General features: G+C 45.2%; 1 long non-coding RNA gene and 1 pseudogene across 1 annotated transcript; one reads left to right on the top strand and one right to left on the bottom strand.

Moving 5' to 3' along the window:
* The first annotated feature begins 9,392 nt into the window (after positions 1-9,392).
* On the top strand, positions 9,393-19,176 carry LOC119284424 (annotated as a pseudogene).
* Positions 19,177-21,375: 2,199 nt separating this feature from the next.
* On the bottom strand, positions 21,376-22,632 carry LOC119290021. The gene is made up of 3 exons (XR_005141685.1): positions 22,523-22,632; positions 21,978-22,060; positions 21,376-21,503 (listed from the first exon to the last, which is right to left on the bottom strand). It is a non-coding gene; the product is annotated as an uncharacterized LOC119290021 (long non-coding RNA).
* Between the last annotated feature and the right edge of the window lie 1,049 nt (positions 22,633-23,681).

Below are 23,681 nucleotides of genomic sequence, written 5' to 3' on the forward strand. Positions count from 1 at the left end.
CACCAAGATCTATCTATGGAGAGACCAGCAACAAGTAGAAGGAGAGTGCATCTACATACCCTTGTAGATCGCTAAGCGGAAGCATTCAAGTGAACGGGGTTGATGGAGTCGTACTCGTCGTGATTCAGATCACCGATGATCAAGTGCCGAACGGACGGCACCTCCGCGTTCAACACACGTACAGCCCGGTGACGTCTCCCACGCCTTGATCCAGCAAGGAGAGAGGGAGAGGTTGAGGAAAACTCCATCCAGCAGCAGCACAACGGCGTGGTGGTGGTGGAGGAGCGTGGCAATCCCGCAGGGCTTCGCCAAGCACCACGGGAGAGGAGAAGAACTTGGGAGAGAGGGAGGGGCTGCACCAAAGGCATAAGGTCTGTTTGGGAGGCCCTCCTACCCCACTATATATAGGGATCCCAAGGGGGGGGGGGTGCGCCAGCCCCTAGGAGATCCAATCTCCAAGGGGGCGGCGGCCAGGGGAGGAGTCCTCCCCCCCAAGGCACCTAGGAGGTGCCTTCCCCTGCTGGGACTCTTCCTTTAGGGTTTCCCCAGGCGCATGGGCCTCTTGGGGCTGGTGCCCTTGGCCCATATAGGTCAAGGCGCACCCCCTACAGCCCATGTGCCCCCCGGGGCAGGTGGCCCCACCCGGTGGGCCCCCGGGACCCTTCCGGTGGTCCCGGTACAATACCGATGACCCCGAAACTTGTCCCGATGGCCGAAACAGGACTTCCTATATATAAATCTTTACCTCCGGACCATTCCGGAACTCCTCGTGACGTCCGGGATCTCATACGGGACTCCGAACAACATTCAGTAACCACATACAAGCTTCCTTTATAACCCTAGCGTCATCGAACCTTAAGTGTGTAGACCCTACGGGTTCGGGAGACATGCAGACATGACCGAGACGTTCTCCGGTCAATAAGCAACAGCGGGATCTGGACACCCATGTTGGCTCCCACATGTTCCACGATGATCTCATCGGATGAACCACGATGTCAAGGACTCAATCGATCCCGTATACAATTCCCTTTGTCTAGCGGTATTTTACTTGCCCGAGATTCGATCGTCGGTATCCAATACCTTGTTCAATCTCGTTACCGGCAAGTCACTTTACTCGTTCCGTAACACATCATCCCGTGATCAACTCCTTGGTCACATTGCGCATATGATGATGTCCTACCGAGTGGGCTCAGAGATACCTCTCCGTTTACACGGAGTGACAAATCCCAGTCTCGATCCGCATAAAACAATAGATACTTTCGGAGATACCTGTAGTGCACCTTTATAGTCACCCAGTTACGTTGTGACGTTTGATACACCCAAAGCACTCCTACGGTATCCAGGAGTTACACGATCTCATGGTCAAAGGAAGAGATACTTGACATTGGCAAAGCTCTAGCAAATGAACTACACGATCTTTTGTGCTAGTCTTAGGATTGGGTCTTGTCCATCACATCATTCTCCTAATGATGTGATCCCGTTATCAACGACATCCAATGTCCATAGCCAGGAAACCATGACTATCTGTTGATCACAACGAGCTAGTCAACTAGAGGCTCACTAGGGACATATTGTGGTCTATGTATTCACACGTGTATTACGATTTCCGGATAATATAGTTATAGCATGAAAAAAGACAATTATCATGAACAAGGAAATATAATAATAATACTTTTATTATTGCCTCTAGGGCATATTTCCAACAGTCTCCCACTTGCACTAGAGTCAATAATCTAGTTCACATCGCCATGTGATTAACACTCACAGGTCACATCGCCATGTGACTAATACCCAAGAGTTTACTAGAGTCAGTAGTCTAGTTCACATCACTATGTGATTAACACTCAATGAGTTTTATGTTTGATCATGTTGCTTGTGAGAGAGGTTTTAGTCAACAGGTCTGAACCTTTCAGATCCGCGTGTGCTTTAGAAATCTCTATGTCATCTCCTAGATGTAGCTCCCACGTTCTATTTGGAGCTATTCCAAATAACTGTTCTACTTGGAGCTATTCTAAATCGTTGCTCCATTATACGTATCCGGTATCTCTACTCAGAGCTATCCGGATAGGTGTCAAGCTTGCATCATCGTAACCTTTACGACGAACTCTTTTACCACCTCCATAATCGAGAAAATTCCTTAGTCCACTAGTTACTAAGGATAACTTTGACCGCTGTCCTGTGATCCATTCATGGATCACTCTTGTACCCCTTGACTGACTCATGGCAAGGCACACTTCAGGTGTGGTACACAGCATAGCATACTGAAGAGCCTACGTCTCAAGCATAGGGGACGACCTTCGTCCTTTCTCTCTTTTCTGCCGAGGTCGAGATTTAAGTCTTAACTTCGTACCTTACAACTCAGGCAAGAACTTCTTCTTTGACTGATCCATCTTGAACACCTTCAAGATCATGTTAAGGTATGTGCTCATTTGAAATTATTATTAAGCATTTTGATCTATCCTTATAGATCTTGATGCTCAATGTTCAAGTAGCTTAATCCAGGTTTTCCATTGAAAAACACCTTTCAAATAACCCTATATGCTTTCTAGAAATTCTACATCATCTCTGATCATCAATATGTCAACAACATATACTCATCAGAAATTCTATAGTGCTCCCACTCACTTCTTTGGAAATACAAGTTTCTTATAAACTTTGTAAATCCAAAATCTTTGATCATCTCATCAAAGCGTACATTCCAACTCCGAGATGCTTACTCCAGTCCTTAAAAGGATCGCTGGAGCTAGCATACCTTTTAGCATCCTTAGGATCGACAAAACTTTTCTGATTGTATTGCATACAACCTTTCCTTACGAAAACTAGTAAGGAAACTTGTCTTGACATCCATCTGCCAGATTTCATAAATGCAGCTAATGCTAACATGATTCCGACGGACTTTAAGCATCGCTACGAGTGAGAAAATCTCATCGTAGTCAACTCCTTGAACTTGTCGGAAAACACTTCGCCACAAGTCGAGCTTCATAGATGGTGACATTACCATCCACGTCCGTCTTCTTCTTAAAAGATCCATTTATCTCAATGGATTGCCGATCATCGGGCAAGTCCATCAAAGTCCATGCTTTGTTCTGATATATGGATACTATCTCGGATTTCATGGCTTCTAACCATTTGTCGGAATTCGGGCCCACCATCGCTTGTCCATAGCTCGTAGGTTCATTGTTGTCTAGCAACATGACCTTCAAGACAGGATCACCTTACCACTCCGAAGTAGTACGTGTCCTTGTCGTCCTACGAGGTTTGGTAGTGACTTGATCCAAAGTTTCATGATCAATATCATAAGCTTCCACTTCAATTGGTGTAGGTGCCACAGGAACAACTTCCTGTGCCCTGCCAGACACTAGTTGAAGAGACGGTTCAATAACCTCATCAAGTCTCCACCATCCTCCCACTCAACTCTTTCGAGAGAAACCTTTCCTCGAGAAAGGACCCGATTCAAGAAACAATCCATATTGCTTTCGGATCTGAATTAGGAGGTATACCCAACTGTTTTGGGTGTCCTATGAAGATGCATTTTATCCGCTTTGGGTTCGACCTTAATCCTGAAACTTTTTCACATAAGCGTCGCAGCCCCAAACCTTTAAGAAACGACAACTTAGGTTTCTCTAAACCATAATTCATACGGTGTCATCTCATCGGAATTACGTGGTGCCCTATTTAAAGTGAATGTGGTTGTCTCTAATGCCTAACACATGAACGATAGTGGTAATTCGATAAGAGACATCATGGTACGCACCATATCCAATAGGGTGCAACTATGATGTTCGGACACACCATCACACTATGGTGTTCCAGGCGGTATTAATTGCGAAATAATTTCCACAATGTCTTAATTGTGTGCCAAAACTCGTAACTCAGATATTCATCTCTATGATCATATCATAGACATTTTATCCTCTTGTCACAATGATCTTCTACTTCACTCTGAAATTACTTGAACCATTCAATAATTCAGACTTGTGTTTCATCAAGTAAATATCTTCAACATCTACTCGAATCATCTGTGAAGTAAGATCATAACGATATTCACTGCATGCCTCAGCACTCATTGGATTGGACACATCAAAATGTGTTACTTCCAACAAGTTGCTTTCTTGTTCCATCTTACTGAAACCGAGGCTTTTCAGTCATCTTGCCTATGTGGTATGATTTGCATATCTCAAGTGATTCAAAATCAAGTGAGTCCGAATGGTCCATTTGCATGGAGTTTCTTCATGCATATACACCAATAGACATGGTTCGCATGTCTCAAACTTTTCAAAAACGAGTGAGTCCAAAGATCCATCAACATGGAGCTTCTTCATGCGTTTTATACCATTATGACTTACATGGCAGTGCCACAAGTAAGTGGTACTATCATTACTATCTTATATCTTTTGGCATGAAAATGTGTATCCCTACGATCAAAATTCAATAAACCATTCCTTTAGGTGCAAGAGCACTTATTCAGGTTTAATACTAATCTTGATGGTAGAGGGAGCGTGCGATGTTAGATCACATCAAACTTGGAAACACTTCCAACACATATCGTCAGCTCACCTTTAGCTAGTCTCCGTTTTATTCCGTAGCTTTTATTTCGAGTTACTAACACTTAGCAACCGAACCGGCATCTAATACCCTGGTGCTACTAGGAGTACTAGTAAAGTACACATTAACATAATGTATATCCAATATACTTCTATCGACCTTGCCAGCCTTCTCATCTACCAAGTATCTAGGGTAATGCTGCTCCAGTGGTTGTTCCCCTTATTACAGAAGCACTTAGTCTCGGGTTTGGGTTTAACCTCGGGTTTCTTCACTGGTGCAGCAGCTGATTTGCCGTTTCATGAAGTATCCCTTCTTGCCCTTGCCCTTCTTGAAACTAGTGGTTTCACCAACCATCAACAATTGATGCTCCTTCTTGATTTCTACTTTCGCGGTGTCTAACATCGCGAATACCTCAAGGATCATCATATTTATCCCTGATATGTTATAGTTCATCACGAAGCTCTATCAGCTTGGTGGTAATGACTTTGGAGAAACATCACTATCTCATCTGGAAGATTAACTCCCACTCGATTCAAGTGATTGTTGCACTCAGACAATCTGAGCACAAGCTCAACGATTGAGCTTTTCTCCCTTAGTTTGCAGGCTAAGAAAATCGTCGGAGGTCTCATACCTCTTGACGTGGGCACGAGCCTGAAATCCCAATTTCAGCCCTCGAAACATCTCATATGTTCCGCGACGTTTCGAAAACGTCTTTGGTGCCTCTACTTAAACCATTTAACTGAACTATCACGTAGTTATCAAAACGTGTATGTTCGATGTTCGAAACATCCACAAACGATGTTTGGGGTTCGTCACACTGAGTAGTGCAATAAGGACATAAGCTTTCTACTGATCGCATAATCGCTACTATCAACTTTCAACTATATTTTCTCTAGGAACATATCTAAACAGTGGAACTAAAGCGCGAGCTTACGACATAATTTGCAAAAGGTCTTTTGACTATGTTCAGGATAATTAAGTTCATCTTATGAACTCCCACTCAGATAGACATCCCTCTGGTCATCTAAGTGATTACATGATCCGAGTCAACTAGTCCGTGTCCGATCATCACGTGAGACGGACTAGCCAACGTCGGTGAACATCTTCATGTTGATCGTATCTACCATACGACTCATGCTCGACCTTTCGGTCTCCGTGTTCCGAGGCCATGTCTGCACATGCTAGGCTCGTCAAGTTAACCCTAAGTGTTTTCGCTGTGTAAAACTGTCTTACACCCGTTGTATGTGAACGTAAGAATCCATCACACCCGATCATCACGTGGTGCTTAGAAGCGACGAACTGTAGCAACGGTGCACAGTTAGGGGAGAACACTTCTTGAAATTTTGTAAGGGATCATCTTATTTACTACCGTCGTCCTAAGTAAACAAGATGCATAAACATGATAAACATCACATGCAATCAAATAGAGTAGTGACATGATATGGCCAATATCATATAGCTCCTTTGATCTTCATCTTCGGGGCTCCATGATCATCTTGTCACCGGCTTGACACCATGATCTCCATCATCATGATCTCCATCATCGTGTCTTCATGAAGTTGTCACGCCAATGACTACTTCTACTTCTATGACTAACGCGTTTAGCAATAAAGTAAAGTAGTTTACATGGCGTTCTTCAATGACACGCAGGTCATACAAAAAATAAAGACAACTCCTATGGCTCCTGCCGGTTGTCATACTCATCGACATGCAAGTCGTGAATCCTATTACAAGAACATGATCAATCTCATACATCACATATATCATTCATCACATCCTTTTGGCCATATCACATCACATAGCATACCCTGCAAAAACAAGTTAGACGTCCTCTAATTGTTGTTGCATGTTTTACGTGGCTGCTATGGGTTTCTAGCAAGAACGTTTCTTACCTACGCAAAGACCACAACGTGATATGCCAATTGCTATTTACCCTTCATAAGGACCCTTTTCATCGAATCCGTTCCGACTAAAGTGGGAGAGACTGGCACCCGCTAGCCACCTTATGCACCAAGTGCATGTCAATCGGTGGAACCTGTCTCACGTAAGAGTACGTGTAAGGTCGGTCCGGGCCGCTTCATCCCACAATACCGTCGAAACAAGATTGGACTAGTAACGGTAAGCATATTGAGCAACATCAACGCCCACAACTACTTTGTGTTCTACTCGTGCAAAGAATCTACGCAATAGACCTAGCTCATGATGCCACTGTTGGGGAACATAGCAGAAATTCAAAATTTTCCTACGCGTCACCAAGATCTATCTATGGAGAGACCAGCAACAAGTAGAAGGAGAGTGCATCTACATACCCTTGTAGATCGCTAAGCGGAAGGGTTCAAGTGAACGGGGTTGATGGAGTCGTACTCGTCGTGATTCAGATCACCGATGATCAAGTGCCGAACGGACGGCACCTCCGCGTTCAACAGACGTACAGCCCGGTGACGTCTCCCACGCCTTGATCCAGCAAGGAGAGAGGGAGAGGTTGCGGAAGACTCCATCCAGCAGCAGCACAACGGCGTGGTGGTGGTGGAGGAGCGTGGCAATCCCGCAGGGCTTCGCCAAGCACCACGGGAGAGGAGAAGAACTTGGGAGAGAGGGAGGGGCTGCACCAAAGGCATAAGGTCTGTTTGGGAGGCCCTCCTACCCCACTATATATAGGGATCCCAAGGGGGGGAGTGCGCCAGCCCCTAGGAGATCCAATCTCCAAGGGGGCGGCGGCCAGGGGAGGAGTCCTCCCCCCCCCCCCCCAAGGCACCTAGGAGGTGCCTTCCCCTGCTGGGACTCTTCCTTTAGGGTTTCCCCAGGCGCATGGGCCTCTTGGGGCTGGTGCCCTTGGCCCATGTAGGTCAAGGCGCACCCCTACAGCCCACGTGGCCCCCCGGGGCAGGTGGCCCCACCCGGTGGGCCCCCGGGACCCTTCCGGTGGTCCCGGTACAATACCGATGACCCCGAAACTTGTCCCGATGGCCGAAACAGGACTTCCTATATATAAATCTTTACCTCCGGACCATTCTGGAACTCCTCGTGACGTCCGGGATCTCATCCGGGACTCCGAACAACATTCGGTAACCACATACAAGCTTCCTTTATAACCCTAGCGTCATCGAACCTTAAGTGTGTAGACCCTACGGGTTCGGGAGACATGCAGACATGACCGAGACGTTCTCCGGTCAATAACCAACAGCGGGATCTGGATACCCATGTTGGCTCCCACATGTTCCACGATGATCTCATTGGATGAACCACGATGTCAAGGACTCAATCGATCCCGTATACAATTCCCTTTGTCTAGCGGTATTTTACTTGCCCGAGATTCGATCGTCGGTATCCAATACCTTGTTCAATCTCGTTACCGGCAAGTCACTTTACTCATTCCGTAACACATCATCCCGTGATCAACTCCTTGGTCACATTGCGCATATGATGATGTCCTACCGAGTGGGCCCAGAGATACCTCTCCGTTTACACGGAGTGACAAATCCCAGTCTCGATCCGCATAAAACAATAGATACTTTCGGAGATACCTGTAGTGCACCTTTATAGTCACCCAGTTACGTTGTGACGTTTGATACACCCAAAGCACTCCTACGGTATCCAGGAGTTACACGATCTCATGGTCAAAGGAAGAGATACTTGACATTGGCAAAGCTCTAGCAAATGAACTACACGATCTTTTGTGCTAGTCTTAGGATTGGGTCTTGTCCATCACATCATTCTCCTAATGATGTGATCCCGTTATCAACGACATCCAATGTCCATAGCCAGGAAACCATGACTATCTGGTGATCACAACGAGCTAGTCAACTAGAGGCTCACTAGGGACATATTGTGGTCTATGTATTCACACGTGTATTACGATTTCCGGATAATACAGTTATAGCATGAATAAAAGACAATTATCATGAACAAGGAAATATAATAATAATACTTTTATTATTGCCTCTAGGGCATATTTCCAACAGGTTCCGCCCCATCTCTCTCCAAAACTGCGATGTCAAGATCCCGTGCAAGGTCCTCACCACTCGGCTTCAACGACAGATCGCCGACGTGGTCGATGTCGACCAGTCGGGGTTCATCCGTGGGAGGAGTATCTCCTAGAACTTCATGTTCGCCACGGAGATTGTGCTGTGCTGCCAAGCCCGCCGGGTTCCTGCCCTTGTTCTGAAGTTGGACTTCGCTAAGGCGTTCGACTCCATCAACTAGCGAAGCCTTCGCCAGATTATGGAGGTGCGCGGCTTCCCTCCACGTTGGTGTGATTGGATGGACTCGATCCTTCAATCGTCCATGTCCGCGGTGATGCTCAACGGTGTGCCTGGGAGGTGGATCAGATGCAAAAAAGGGCTGCGAGAGGGGGACCCTCTGTCTCCTTACCTTTTCCTGCTGGTGGCTGATGTGCTACAACGGATGATCAAGGCCGACGGCGGGATGCACCACCCTCTGGTGGACGATGCACCGCCCCTTGTCCTTCAGTACGCTGATGACACGATCATCATCATGAGAGCTGAGCTGGGAGCGGTGCGGCGTCTAAAAGGCATCCTCGATGATTTTGCAGCTGCGACGGGGCTGGTCATCAACTTCTCCAAGAGCACCATCGCGCCCATCCACGTCTCCAACAACGAGCTTCTGGAGCTCGTGCAGGTCGTGGGCTATGCCGTGGGATCCTTCCCACAAATCTACCTCGAGCTCCCCCTCTCAAACCGAAAGCTCACCATGGAAGAATTTCTCCCGCTCATCGCCAAGGCTGAGCGCTACCTCTCCGGGTGGCGTCCTCACCTACTGTCCTTCGGGGGCGCCTTGTCCTGCTAAACGCCGTGCTAGACGCACTTCCCACGTACGCCATGGCTTCGATGGAGGTGCCTCCGTCCGTCCTTCGGGCGATCGACGCTCTGCGGCGGTCCTTCCTCTGGGCCGGTGCGGATAAAGCGTCGGGCGCGCAGTGCCTTGTCGCTTGGGACCGTGTCACCAGGACAAAGGCGGAGGGGGGACTGGGGGTGCACGCCCTTTCGGTCCAGAACCAGTGCCTCCTTCTGAAGCTTCTCCACCGGCTGCACACTCGCCAAGACTCCCCGTGGGCGCACTGGGTTTGGGGCGAATTGGGTCGCTCTCTTCTAAACCCGACGACTGCCATGTCGCTCCCCGGGCCACACTGGTCGTCCCTCGCCAAGCTTATGCCTCTTTACAGGGCGCTCACCAAAGTCTCCGTCAGAGATGGGCGCACGACGGCGTTCTGGCTTGACTCGTGGCTTCCCGGCGGCGCCCTCTGAAGGAAATATGCCCTAGAGGCAATAATAAAGTTATTATTTATTTCCTCATATCATGATAAATGTTTATTATTCATGCTAGAATTGTATTAACCGGAAACATGATACATGTTTGAATACATAGACAAACATATAGTCACTAGTATGCCTCTACTTGACTAGCTCATTAATCAAAGATGGTTATGTTTCCTAACCATAGACATGTATTGTCATTTGATTAATGGGATCACATCATTAGGAGAATGATGTGATTGACATGACCCATTCCGTTAGCCTAGCACTTGATCGTTTAGTATATTGCTATTGCTTTCTTCATGACTTATACATGTTCCTGTAACTATGAGATTATGCAACTCCCATTTACCGGAGGAACACTTTGGGTGCTACCAAATGTCACAACGTAACTGGGTGATTATAAAGGAGTACTACAGGTGTCTCCAAAGGTACATGTTGGGTTGGCGTATTTCGAGATTAGGTTTTGTCACTCCGATTGTCGGAGAGGTATCTCTAGGCCCTCTCGGTAATGCACATCACTATAAGCCTTGCAAGCAATGTAACTAATGAGTTAGTTACGGAATGATGCATTACGTAACGAGTAAAGAGACTTGCCAGTAACGAGATTGAACTAGGTATTGGATACCGACGATCAAATCTCGGGCAAGTAACATACCGATGACAAAGGGAACAACGTATGTTGTTATGCGGTTTGACCGATAAAGATCTTCATAGAATATGTGGGAGCCAATATGAGCATCCAGGTTCCGCTATTGGTTATTGACCGAGAATAGTTCTAGGTCATGTCTACATTGTTCTCGAACCCATAGGGTCCGCACGCTTAAGTTTCGATGACAGTTATATTATGAGTTTATGAGTTTTGATGTACCGAAGGAGTTCGGAGTCCCGGATGAGATCGGGGACATGATGAGGAGTCTCGAAATGGTCGAGACGTAAAGATCGATATATTGGACGACTATATTCGGACTTCGGAAAGGTTCCGAGTGATTCGGGTATTTTTCGGAGTACCGGAGAGTTACGGGAATTCACCAGGGAGTATATGGGCCTTATTGGGCCATACGGGAATAGAGGAGAGACGCCAAAAGGAAGGAGGCCTGCGCACCCCCTCTGGTCCGAATTGGACAAGGGGGGCAGCCCACTTTTCCTTCTCCCTCTCCTCCTCTTTCCTTCTCCAACAAGGAAAGGAGGAGTCCTACTCCTCCTCTTTCCTTCTCCAACAAGGAAAGGAGGAGTCCTACTCCCGGTGGGAGTAGGACTCCCCCCTTGGTGCGCCTCCTCCATAGGCCGGCCACCTCCCCCCGTGCTCCTATATATATGGGGGCAGGGGGGCACCCCAAAGACACAACAACAATTGATCCTTGAGATCTATTAGCCATGTGCGGTGCCCCCTCTACCATAGTCCTCCTCGATAATACTGTAGCGGTGCTTAGGCGAAGCCCTGCGAGGGTAGAACATCAAGATCGTCACCACTCCGTCATGCTGACGGAACTCTCCCTCGACACTCGACTGGATCGAAGTTCGAGGGACGTCATCGAGCTGAACGTGTGCTAGAACTCGGAGGTGTCGTAGTTTCAGTGCTTGATCGGTCGGGCCGTGAAGACGTACGACTACATCAACCGCGTTGTTCTAACGCTTCCGCTTTCGGTCTAAAAGGGTTTGTAGATTACACTCTCCCCTCTCATTGCTATGCATCACCATGATCTTGCGTGTGCGTAGGAAATTTTTGAAATTACTACGTTCCCCAACAGTGGCATCCGAGCCTAGGTTTTATGCGTTGATGTTATTTGCACGAGTAGAACACAAGTGAGTCGTGGGCGATACAAGTCATACTGCTTACCAGCATGTCATACTTTGGTTCGGCGGTATTGTTGGATGAAGCGGCCCGGACCGACATTACGCGTACGCTTACGCGAGACTGGTTTTACCGACGTGCTTTGCACACAGGTGACTAGCGGGTGTCTGTTTTTCCAACTTTAGTCGAACCGAGTGTGGCTACGCCCGGTCCTTGCGAAGGTTAAAACAACACTAACTTGACGAACTATCATTGTGGTTTTGATGCGTAGGTAAGAACGGTTCTTGCTCAGCCCGTAGCAGCCACGTAAAATTTGCAACAACAAAGTAGAGGACGTCTAACTTGTTTTTGCAGGGCATGTTGTGATGTGATATGGTCAAGACGTGATGCTATATTTTATTGTATGAGGTGATCATGTTTTGTAACCGAAGTTATCGGCAACTGGCAGGAGCCATATGGTTGTCGCTTTATTGTATGAAATGCAAACGCCATGTAATTGCTTTACCTTATCACTAAGAGGTAGCGATAGTCGTAAAAGCAATAGATGGCGTAACGACAACGATGCTACGATGGAGATCAAGGTGTCACGCCAGTGATGATGGTGATCACGACGGTGCTTCGAAGATGGAGATCACAAGCACAAGATGATAATGGCCATATCATATCACTTATATTGATTGCATGTGATGTTTATCCTTTATGCATCTTATCTTGCTTTGATTGACGGTAGCATTTTAAGATGATCTCTCACTAAAATTTTCAAAAAGTGTTCTCCCTGAGTATGCACCGTTGTGAAAGTTCTTCATGCTGAGACACCACGTGATAATCGGGTGTGATAGGCTCTACGTTCAAATACAACTGGTGCAAAACAGTTGCACACGCGAAATACTCAGGTTAAAACTTGACGAGCCTAGCATATACAGATATGGCCTCGGAACACGGAGACTGAAAGGTCAAACGTGAATCATATAGTAGATATGATCAACATAGTGATGTTCACCATTGAAAACTACTCCATCTCACGTGATGATCGGACATGGTTTAGTTGATTTGGATCACGTGATCACTTAGATGACTAGAGAGATGTCTGTCTAAGTGGGAGTTCTTAAGTAATATGATTAATTGAACTTAAATTTATCATGAACTTAGTACCTGATAGTATTTTACTTGTCTATGTTTGTTGTAGATAGATGGCTCATGCTGTTGTTCCGTTGAATTTTAATGCGTTGCTTGAGAAAGCTAAGTTGAAAGATGATGGTAGCAATTACACGGACTAGGTCCATAACCTGAGGATTATCCTCATTGCTGCACAGAAGAATTACGTCTTGGAAGCACTGCTGGGTGCCAGGCCTGCTGCAGATGCAACTGACGACGTTAAGAATGTCTGGCAGAGCAAAGCTGATGACTACTCGATAGTTCAGTGTGCCATGATTTACGGCTTGGAACCGGGTCTTCAACGACGTTTTGAACGTCATGGAGCATATGAGATGTTCCAGGAGTTGAAGTTGATATTTCAAGCAAATGCCCGGATTGAGAGATATGAAGTCTCCAATAAGTTCTATAGCTGTAAGATGGAGGAGAATAGTTCTGTCAGTGAACACATACTCAGAATGTCTGGGTATAATAATCACTTGATTCAACTTGGAGTTAATCTTCCTGATGATAGTGTCATTGACAGAATTCTTCAATCACTGCCACCAAGCTACAAGAGCTTTGTGATGAACTATAATATGCAAGGGATGGACAAGACTATACCCGAGCTCTTCGCAATGCTAAAAGCTGCGGAGGTAGAAATCAAGAAGGAGCATCAAGTGTTGATGGTCAATAAGACCACCAGTTTCAAGAAAAAGGGCAAAGGGAAGAAGAAGGGGAACTTCAAGAAGAACAGCAAACAAGTTGCTGCTCAAGAGAAGAAACCCAAGTCTGGACCTAAGCCTGAGACTGAGTGCTTCTACTGCAAGCAGACTGGACACTGGAAGCGGAACTGCCCCAAGTATTTGGCGGATAAGAAGGATGGAAAAGTGAACAAAGCTATATGTGATATACATATTATTGATGTGTACCTTACTAATGCTCGCAGTAGCACCTGGGTATTTGATACTGGTTCTGTTGCTAATATTTGCAACTCAAAACAGGGACTACGGAATAGGCGAAGATTGGCTAAGGACGAGGTGACGATGCGCGTGGGAAATGGTTCCAAAGTCAATGTGATCGCGGTCGGCACGCTACCTCTACATCTACCATCGGGATTAGTTTTAGACCTAAATAATTGTTATTTTGTGCCAGCGTTGAGCATGAACATTATATCTGGATCTTGTTTGATGCAAGACGGTTATTCATTTAAATCAGAGAATAATGGTTGTTCTATTTATATGAGTAATATCTTTTATGGTCATGCACACTTACAGAGTGGTCTATTTTTATTAAATCTTGATAGTAGTGATACACATATTCATAATGTTGAAGCCAAAAGACGCAGAGTTAATAATGATAGTGCAACTTATTTATGGCACTGCCGTTTAGGTCATATCGGTGTGAAGCGCATGAAGAAACTCCATACTGATGGACTTTTGGAATCACTTGATTATGAATCACTTGGTACTTGCGAACCGTGCCTCATGGGCAAGATGACTAAAACACCGTTCTTTGGAACTATGGAGCGAGCAACTGATTTGTTAGAAATCATACATACCGATGTATGCGGTCCAATGAATGTTGAAGCTCACGACGGGTATCGTTATTTTCTCACCTTCACGGATGATTTGAGCAGATATGGGTATATCTAATTGATGAAACACAAGTCTGAAACATTTGAAAAGTTCAAAGAGTTTCAGAGTGAAGTAGAAAATCATCGTAACAAGAAAATAAAATTTCTACGATCTGATCGTGGAGGAGAATATTTGAGTTACGAGTTTGGTTTACATTTGAAACAATGCGGAATAGTTTCGCAACTCACGCCACCTGGAACACCACAACGAAATGGTGTGTCCGAACGTCGTAATCGTACTTTACTAGATATGGTGCGATCTATGATGTCTCTTACTAATTTACCGCTATCGTTTTGGGGTTATGCTTTAGAGACGGCCGCATTCACGTTAAATAGGGCACCATCAAAATCCGTTGAGACGACGCCTTATGAACTGTGGTTTGGAAAGAAACCAAAGTTGTCGTTTCTTAAGTTTGGGGCTGCGATGCTTATGTGAAGAAACTTCAACCAGATAAGCTCGAACCCAAATCGGAGAAATGTGTCTTCATAGGATACCCAAAGGAGACTATTGGGTACACCTTCTATCACAGATCTGAGGGCAAGATTTTCGTTGCTAAATTCGGATCCTCTCTAGAGAAGGAGTTTCTATCGAAAGAAGTGAGTGGGAGGAAAGTAGAACTTGATGAGATAACTGTATCTTCTCCCTTGTTGGAAAGTAGTTCATCACAAGAACCAGTTCCTGTGACAACTACACCAATTAGTGATGAAGCTAATGATATTGATCATGAATCTTCAGATCAAGTTTCTACTGAACCTCGTAGGTCTACCAGAGTAAGATCCGCAGCAGAGTGGTACGGTAATCCTATTCTGAAAGTCATGTTACTTGACCATGGCGAACCTACGAACTATGAGGAAGCAATGATGAGCCCAGGTTCCGCAAAATGGCTAGAGGCCATGAAATCTGAGATGGGATCCATGTATGAGAACAAAGTATGGACTTTGGTTGACTGGCCGATGATCGGCAAGCCATTGAGAATAAATGGATTTTTAAGAAGAAGACTGACGCTGATGGTAATATAACTGTCCATAAAGCTCGACTTGTTGCAAAAGGTTTTCGACAAGTTCAAGGGGTTGACTACGATGAGACTTTCTCACCCGTAGAGATGCTTAAGTCTGTCTGAATCATGTTAGCAATTGCTGCATTTTATGATTATGAAATTTGGCAAATGGATGTCAAAACTGCATTCTTGAATGGATTTATGGAAGAAGAGTTGTATATGATGCAGCCAGAAGGTTTTGTTGATCCAAAAGGTGCTAACAAAGTGTGCAAGCTCCAGCGATCCATTTATGGACTGGTGCAAGCATCTAGGAGTTGGAATAAACGCTTTGATAGTGTGATCAAAGCATATGGTTTTATATAGACTTTTGGAGAAGCCTGTATTTACAAGAAAGTGAGTGGGAGCTCTATAGCATTTCTGATATTATATGTAGATGACATATTATTAATTGGAAATGATATAGAATTTCTGGATAGCATAAAGGGATACTTAAATAAAAGTTTTTCTATGAAAGACCTCGGTGAAGCTGCTTATATATTGGGCATCAAGATTTATAGAGATAGATCAAGACGCTTAATTGGACTTTCACAAAGCACATACCTTGATAAAGTTTTGAAAATGTTCAAAATGGATCAGGCAAAGAAAGGGTTCTTACCCGTACTACAAGGTGTGAAGTTGAGTCAAACTCAATGCCCGACCACAGCAGAAGATAGAGAGAAAATGAAAGATGTTCCCTATGCTTCAGCCATAGGCTCTATCATGTATGCAATGCTGTGTACCAGACCTGACGTGTGCTTAGCAATAAGCTTGGCAGGAAGGTACCAAAGTAATCCAGGAGTGGATCACTGGACAGCGGTCAAGAACATCCTGAAATACCTGAAAAGGACTAAGGATATGTTTCTCGTATATGGAGGTGACAAAGAGCTAGTCGTAAATGGTTACGTCGATGCAAGCTTTGACACTGATCCGGACGATTTTAAATCGCAAACCGGATACGTGTTTTTATTAAACGGTGGAGCTGTTAGTTGGTGCAGTTCTAAACAAAGCGTCGTGGCGGGATCTACATGTGAAGCGGAATACATAGCTGCTTCGGAAGCAGCAAATGAAGGAGTCTGGATGAAGGAGTTCATTTCCGATCTAGGTGTCATACCTAGTGCATCGGGACCAATGAAGATCTTCTGTGACAATACTGGTGCAATTGCCTTGGCAAAGGAATCCAGATTTAACAAGAGGACCAAGCACATCAAGAGACGCTTCAATTCCATCCGGGACCATGTCCAGGTGGGAGACATAGAGATTTGCAAGATACATACGGATCTGAATGTTGCAGACCCATTGACTAAGCCTCTTCCACGAGCAAAACATGATCAACACCAAGACTCCATGGGTGTTAGAATCATTACTGTGTAATCTAGATTATTGACTCTAGTGCAAGTGGGAGACTGAAGGAAATATGCCCTAGAGGCAATAATAAAGTTATTATTTATTTCCTCATATCATGATAAATGTTTATTATTCATGCTAGAATTGTATTAACCGGAAACATGATACATGTGTAAATACATAGACAAACATATTGCTATTGCTTTCTTCATGACTTATACATGTTCCTGTAACTATGAGATTATGCAACTCCCATTTACCGGAGGAACACTTTGGGTGCTACCAAACGTCACAACGTAACTAGGTGATTATAAAGGAGTACTACAGGTGTCTCCAAAGGTACATGTTGGGTTGGCGTATTTCAAGATTAGGTTTTGTCACTCCGATTGTCGGAGAGGTATCTCTGGGCCCTCTCGGTAATGCACATCACTATAAGCCTTGCAAGCAATGTAACTAGTGAGTTAGTTACGGAATCATGCATTACGTAACGAGTAAAGAGACTTGCCCTTAACGAGATTGAACTAGGTATTGGATACCGACAATCAAATCTCGGGCAAGTAAGGTACCGATGACAAAGGGAACAATGTATGTTGTTATGCGGTTTGACCGATAAAGATCTTAGAATATGTGGGAGCCAATATGAGCATCCAGGTTCCGCTATTGGTTATTGACCGAGAATAGTTCTAGGTCATGTCTACATTGTTCTCGAACCCGTAGGGTCCGCACGCTTAAGGTTTCGATGACAGTTATATTATGAGTTTATGAGTTTTGATGTACCGAAGGAGTTCGGAGTCCCGGATGAGATCAGGGACATGACGAGGAGTCTCGAAATGGTCGAGACGTAAAGATCGATATATTGGACGACTATATTCGGACTTCATAAAGGTTCCGAGTGATTCGGGTATTTTTTGGAGTATCGGAGAGTTACGGGAATTCACCGGGGAGTATATGGGCCTTATTAGGCCATATGGGAATAGAGGAGAGAGGCCAAAAGGAAGGAGGCCTGCGCACCCCCTCTGGTCCGAATTGGACAAGGGGGGCAGCCCACTTTTTCTTCTCGCTCTCCTCCTCTTTCCTTCTCCAACAAGGAAAGGTGGAGTCCTACTCCTCCTCTTTCCTTCTCCAACAAGGAAAGGAGGAGTCCTACTCCCGGTGGGAGTAGAACTCCCCCCTTGGTGCGCCTCCTCCATAGGCCGGCCACCTCCCCCCTTGCTCCTATATATATGGGGGCAGGGGGGCACCCCAAAGACACAACAACAATTGATCCTTGAGATCTATTAGCCGTGTGCGGTGCCCCCCTCCACCATAGTCCTCCTCGATAATATTGTAGCGGTGCTTAGGCGAAGCCCTACGACGAAAGAACATCAAGATCGTCACCATGCCGTCGTGCTGACGGAACTCTCCCTCGACACTCGGCTGGATCGAAGTTCGAGGGACGTCATCGAGCTAAACGTGTGCTAGAACTCAGAGGTGCCGTAGTTTCGGTGCTTGATCGGTCGGGCCGTGAAGACGTACGACTACATCAACCGCGTTGTTCTAACGCTTCCGCTTTCGGTCTACAAGGGTATGTAGATTACACTCTCCCCTCTCGTTGCTATGCATCACCATGATCTTGCGTGTGCGTAGGAAATTTTTGAAATTACTACGTTCCCCAACACCCTCTCCATCCAGATGAGCTCTCTCTTCTCCCACGTCACTAAGCCCGACGTTTCGGTTGCCCATGTCGTCCAACACGGGATCAACGGTGGGCTTGTGCCGCGGCTCAACCAGACCGGCCCGCGGGAACGGGGGATCTTCCTACCCATCATCCTCGCGCTAGTTCTGTCCGGGGAGGCCGACACTCGTGCTCTCCGTGCTGGCTGTGCCAAAGGCGACGCTCTCTCCTCGGCCGGGGTGTATCAACTATGTCGCTTTGGCGGCGTGGATGCGCCTTTCGCCAACTTCATCTGGACGAGCCACACCCCTAGCAGGGTACGCTTCTTCGCCTGGCTCCTGGTCCAGGCTCGGATTCACACGAGGGACGTGCTTCTACGTAAGCACATTGTTGAGGTGGCCGGGGCGGGTTGCCCGATCTGCTCGGCTCCGCTGGAAACAGCAGACCACCTCATTTTTGCTTGCCCCTTCGCCAGGCAGTTCTGGGCCTCTATCGGGGCGACGCCATCTGTCTCTTCCGTCAAGCTGCTCCACCTTATGTCACCTCCGAGCTTGGTCCCTCCTCGGACGGGGCCAGCGTTCCTGCTCCTCTGCTGCTGGCAGCTTTGGAAACACCGCAACGCGATCGTCTTCCAGAACATGCCACCCTCGCTCCACCGGCTTCTGCAGCTGTGCAGAGAGGATGCCGTCTTGTGGCGTGTCCGCCTCCCTGCGGCCCTCAAGGATGCCGCCGATATATGGATTCAGTGCCTAACCGCTTAGGTGCTGCACCTTCGCTCCGCTCTCCCCTCTTCCTTTTCCCTTCTTGTAAAATTGTAATGATGACCTGTTTACTCGGGCGGTCCGGCCCTGATATATGAAAATTCAGGTGGGGAAATCCCCCCCCCCCCCTGCGTTGAAAACTTCAAAAAAAAATAGAGAAGACATGCCTTTGCTGAAGTTGAATCATCAACAGTGAAAAGCCATGTGGAAAACACAAATGCAAATATGGAAATGGATTGGCTAATAAAACACAAGGACTGCTGTATTCATGTATCAAGACTCAAGTGTTGCATGAGAGAGACTGCTGTATCTATAATCTATAATACTTAAATAGTTCATCCCCACTAACCTATTTCTCTGAACATGCAGGCTATCCACATCAGCGTCCATTCACGTGTGGCCATGTCAGCAGTATGTACAAGAGAGAAAAAAGTACTTTAACGCCACATCTGATTCCACTCGCGCAAAGAAATCCACCGTCCGCCTCCGGTGTAACTGACGAGACCTTTCATGGTCTTGGTCTCCCACCAGGCTACCATCGCAAATTGTTGATCACAACTCTCCAACGCCACTGTGACAAATGGGTGTGCTGCATGATAACATCTACCCTCCTATGTTTTGTTGTGAGCTGGCCCCACATATTAATTAGCCCACATGACATCGCATGACTCATGATCTTTCCCATGGCTGTTCTGTTCCAATTCCTCAATGGCACATCCACTATTTGTCCACCATCATTGCATAACAAACTGAAGGAATTACAGCAGTCGAGGATACTGATAGATGAGTAGTCATCTATACTACTAGATCGGGATCGCGCCTTGGCGCAAAGGTGCCGGTCCCAACGTTTTGGTCAAAGTAGTTAATGCGAAGATCGGAAGCAGGCTTAAGGGTACCGGTCCAAACGTTTTGGTCTAATGCTAAGATCGGAAGCGCGCCTTACAGGTGTTGCCTCACAGCGACTAAAACTTTAATATCACAAAGCGTTTAGAACATCCAAAAGAAATTAAAATAACCGCCCAGAATAATGTGTTTGGTATATATCACAAACACTACAAAGATACATCAAGAGCAAGGTATAGCTGTTGCCCAGGATAACTAAATATAGGGCATATAGATTAAATATATACCACAAGCAAAGTGTAGTTGTTGCCCAGGATAACCATAAAACTAAAGATCACAGAGGCAAAATCTGTACCAAAAGCAAGCCACAATGTTTGCCTAGGACAACTGATTTGTATCAAGTAGTACAAACAGAAAGACATACATTCTATAAATATTGCCAAGTAGTTTATATCAGCAAGTGTAAGACTAAGTCTCACAAGAGATGTTGTATCTGCTCATAAACACAATGAGATAACAGCCAATTGATAATGATGCTCTGGAAACATTGATATCTACAGTAGTATTGACAGTATGAATCTAGTTAGCAATCTAAATCAACCTACAATCTCTAGCCCCAAAAAATACAAAGGCAGCATAAATCACAATTAAAAGGATGCTGAGAATAGTGACACCTTAATAATTTGGAACAGAGATTAGGGATCGACCTAACCTAGGCCACCACTCACAGAAGTGACGTTGAGGTGCAAGTACTGAACATGTGGAACGGGAGGCTTCAGTACATCACAACAGTGTTGTTGGGAAGAGTGGGAGGAGCCATGAGACCTCGTGCCTTGTCCACCTGCAGCGGTAGCCGCACCTGCTGCTCATCCATATCGGAGCAACTGACTTTGTCCATTGGGACAGCGCCATCTCCCTAATTCGGTTAACCTAAATACACAATAAACAATCAAAGAAGTCAGAATACATCAACTACTGACTTCAACTCATAAATCAAAGCGGCGTGAAAAGTAAACTGCTAGGCATGCAAGCTAAAACACAAGAACACAAAGACCATCTAAGAGAATAGAAAGACATAGATCAGATAACAATAAGTTTAAAAAATGAAGTACCCAGTGTAAATTAAGAGAAAGAGAATAATCAAGATACGGAAAATTAAAAAGAAAACAGAGTAAGGAACATGTAAAGAAGATAACTTCATTTGGAAATAAGCGATGAACTAAAGCAGCGTCACTTATTTCCGAACGGAGGGAGTCTACAGTTGCAACTTAGGAAGTTTAGATGACAAATTATTACCTCTCCTGGGTGAAAGATAGCCTTGTATTTCTTTACAAAAAGTGACGCGCTTCCTCATTGAACTGCAGTACATACAGACGTCTTGTCAGGTCTATTTTGCGCCCGGGTGGCGAGGCAAGCAGCGGGCAGAAGAGCATTGCGGTGGCCATTGGTCGAGCCGCTCCCGTCCTCCCCGGCGACGCCGTTCTCTGTAGGGGCCCAGAGATAAACAGGTGACTGGTTGTGCACGTCGGGATCAGTAGCGGATCGACCACCCCACTCACCGAACATGAAACCGAATCAGTAAATCAATTAACAAAAAAAAGCTATGTCCGACCTTCCAAAAGATGGGCAAACAAAACCACTACAAAAGCTATCTTTGCCAACCACATCAGGCTTCTTGAGTTATATGAACACATTAGGTAATCAAATACCAAACACATCTCTGAAGTTCTTATAATGCTAAATTGGTTGGTCGAAGTTATTTTGTATATTCGTGTGAACATGTCAAGTAGCCTAGAACGGTCTAAGAGCACTCATTGTGAAGCAAACATTTGAAAGCAATGTCAGATCCAATCTCTACAGCCCAGCATTCACATGGCCTGTTCCAAATTCCATGGTTGCCTAAAATTCCATTTCAAGAACTAATGCAAAAAGATTAACCAACCTAAAGCTAGTATTACCGAAGCTAAATGTGGGGAATTAAGAAGAGTTTGAGGTTAGAGCAAAACTGCCCAGGTCCACCACCATATCCACCATGTTTGTCCTGAAACAATTATACGCCACCATAAGAGAAAAAAATGGTAATATTCAGAAATTACTGTATCTGCAAAGGGGTATCTTCAGTGCTTTAATTATGTATGACAAATACTACTTGTATTTTCTTTAAAAAAAATCATACTGCTGCAAAAACTTCTAAGGGACAACCTAACCATGGCGCAAAGTTAAATAAAGGTTATTTTCTTGTCATCCTTGTATGAAGCAATGTTGTTCAACTGAAATCAGATTTGAGATTTACTGTGTTGTGCAACCAGAGCATATTACCTCAGCAACTTATTTCTTAGTTTCTATAATCAGATTTAAGAAGAGCGGAAGTTTGAGCTAAAGCCTTAAACAGTCTGCTTGTAAAGTTTTCAACATATATATCCTTAAGCATAAGTGTTATCAAAATTTAACTGCAAACTGCAGCAACATATCCATACAATTATATCGTAACTGATCAACAAACCCGGCATCAAGACAATAAGTCTACAATATCGTTCTCGAGGTCTTCGTCAAGAGTTTCATCCAGCAACGCGAGCCCATGAACCATCCAATAGCATAACCAAAGTTGACTGGAATAACCAGAAGAAAACTGTCAGCAAAATAGATACCAGGGACAGCACTTGAGTTAATTTAACACTGGAGAAGCAATACTTGGCATCGAGCACATGGAAGCTGGGTGCAAGATGCCCCGGCTCTTTCGTCAAATACTCAACATGCTGATCGCGCCACAGCCCTAGCCCGCAGCAGAAGAAAAAACACTTGACGACCATAGGCTTTCTTGATCAGGAACTACATGATAGTGTACATTTAGCCCATAACACCAGCAAGATAATTAATTAATTTAGATATAATGGCACCAATGGACATAGCCGTGCAGACCAATTGGCCAAAACATAAAAGTTGAATTCCTTTCAGGTTAGTTAGTGGCCGATATTGCCACACAATATTTTTAGACTGTTCTTGATTAGCTAGCATCTTCAGGTTAGCTAGGATTAAGTCTTGGTTTTGTAAAGCTTGCACACACAGAGAGCTTAACCGAGACAAAATGAAACTAATTCATGGAATGGAAGGATATGTACTAACCATTGGTTGTCTAAAATTAAAAAAAAATGCTCAAGGTTTGTGTAGTAGTAAATGGAGCAAAATGGAAATATTAACATCTGTACAAATCCAAGAACAACACCAAAAAACTGAAGGATTGATCCTTTGCAAAGAACTTTGGAAGATGTAGGCATAGATTTAACCTTGGATATCTGGACCAACCTCTAATAATTCACCTATCTAGATATATATGGCATAAAACATTAACTACACGATTATCTGCCCAGGAAGTTCTGCACACTGTATGGATTAAGCAACTAATGCAGTTATCAGTTCTTAAATTGCTTGTGAAACATGTGAAGTATCTAAGAGAGACGACGGGGAGGATTGGAGCACACCTGTAGCACGTCTTGCACAACCACTGAAACCTTGTTGACCAATGATGCTCACTGTCACCAACCACGGACCTAACAATCACTGTCACCACGGACCTAAGAATCTTCAGCTACCTAGACCCAAGCATTCAGGGTCAAACCTCAAGATCTGTAAGACAGTAAGCACAAAGAGAATAAGTGTTCATG

The sequence above is a fragment of the Triticum dicoccoides genome, chromosome 4A (genome assembly GCF_002162155.2).
Source record: "Triticum dicoccoides isolate Atlit2015 ecotype Zavitan chromosome 4A, WEW_v2.0, whole genome shotgun sequence".
Lineage (NCBI taxonomy): Eukaryota > Viridiplantae > Streptophyta > Magnoliopsida > Poales > Poaceae > Triticum > Triticum dicoccoides.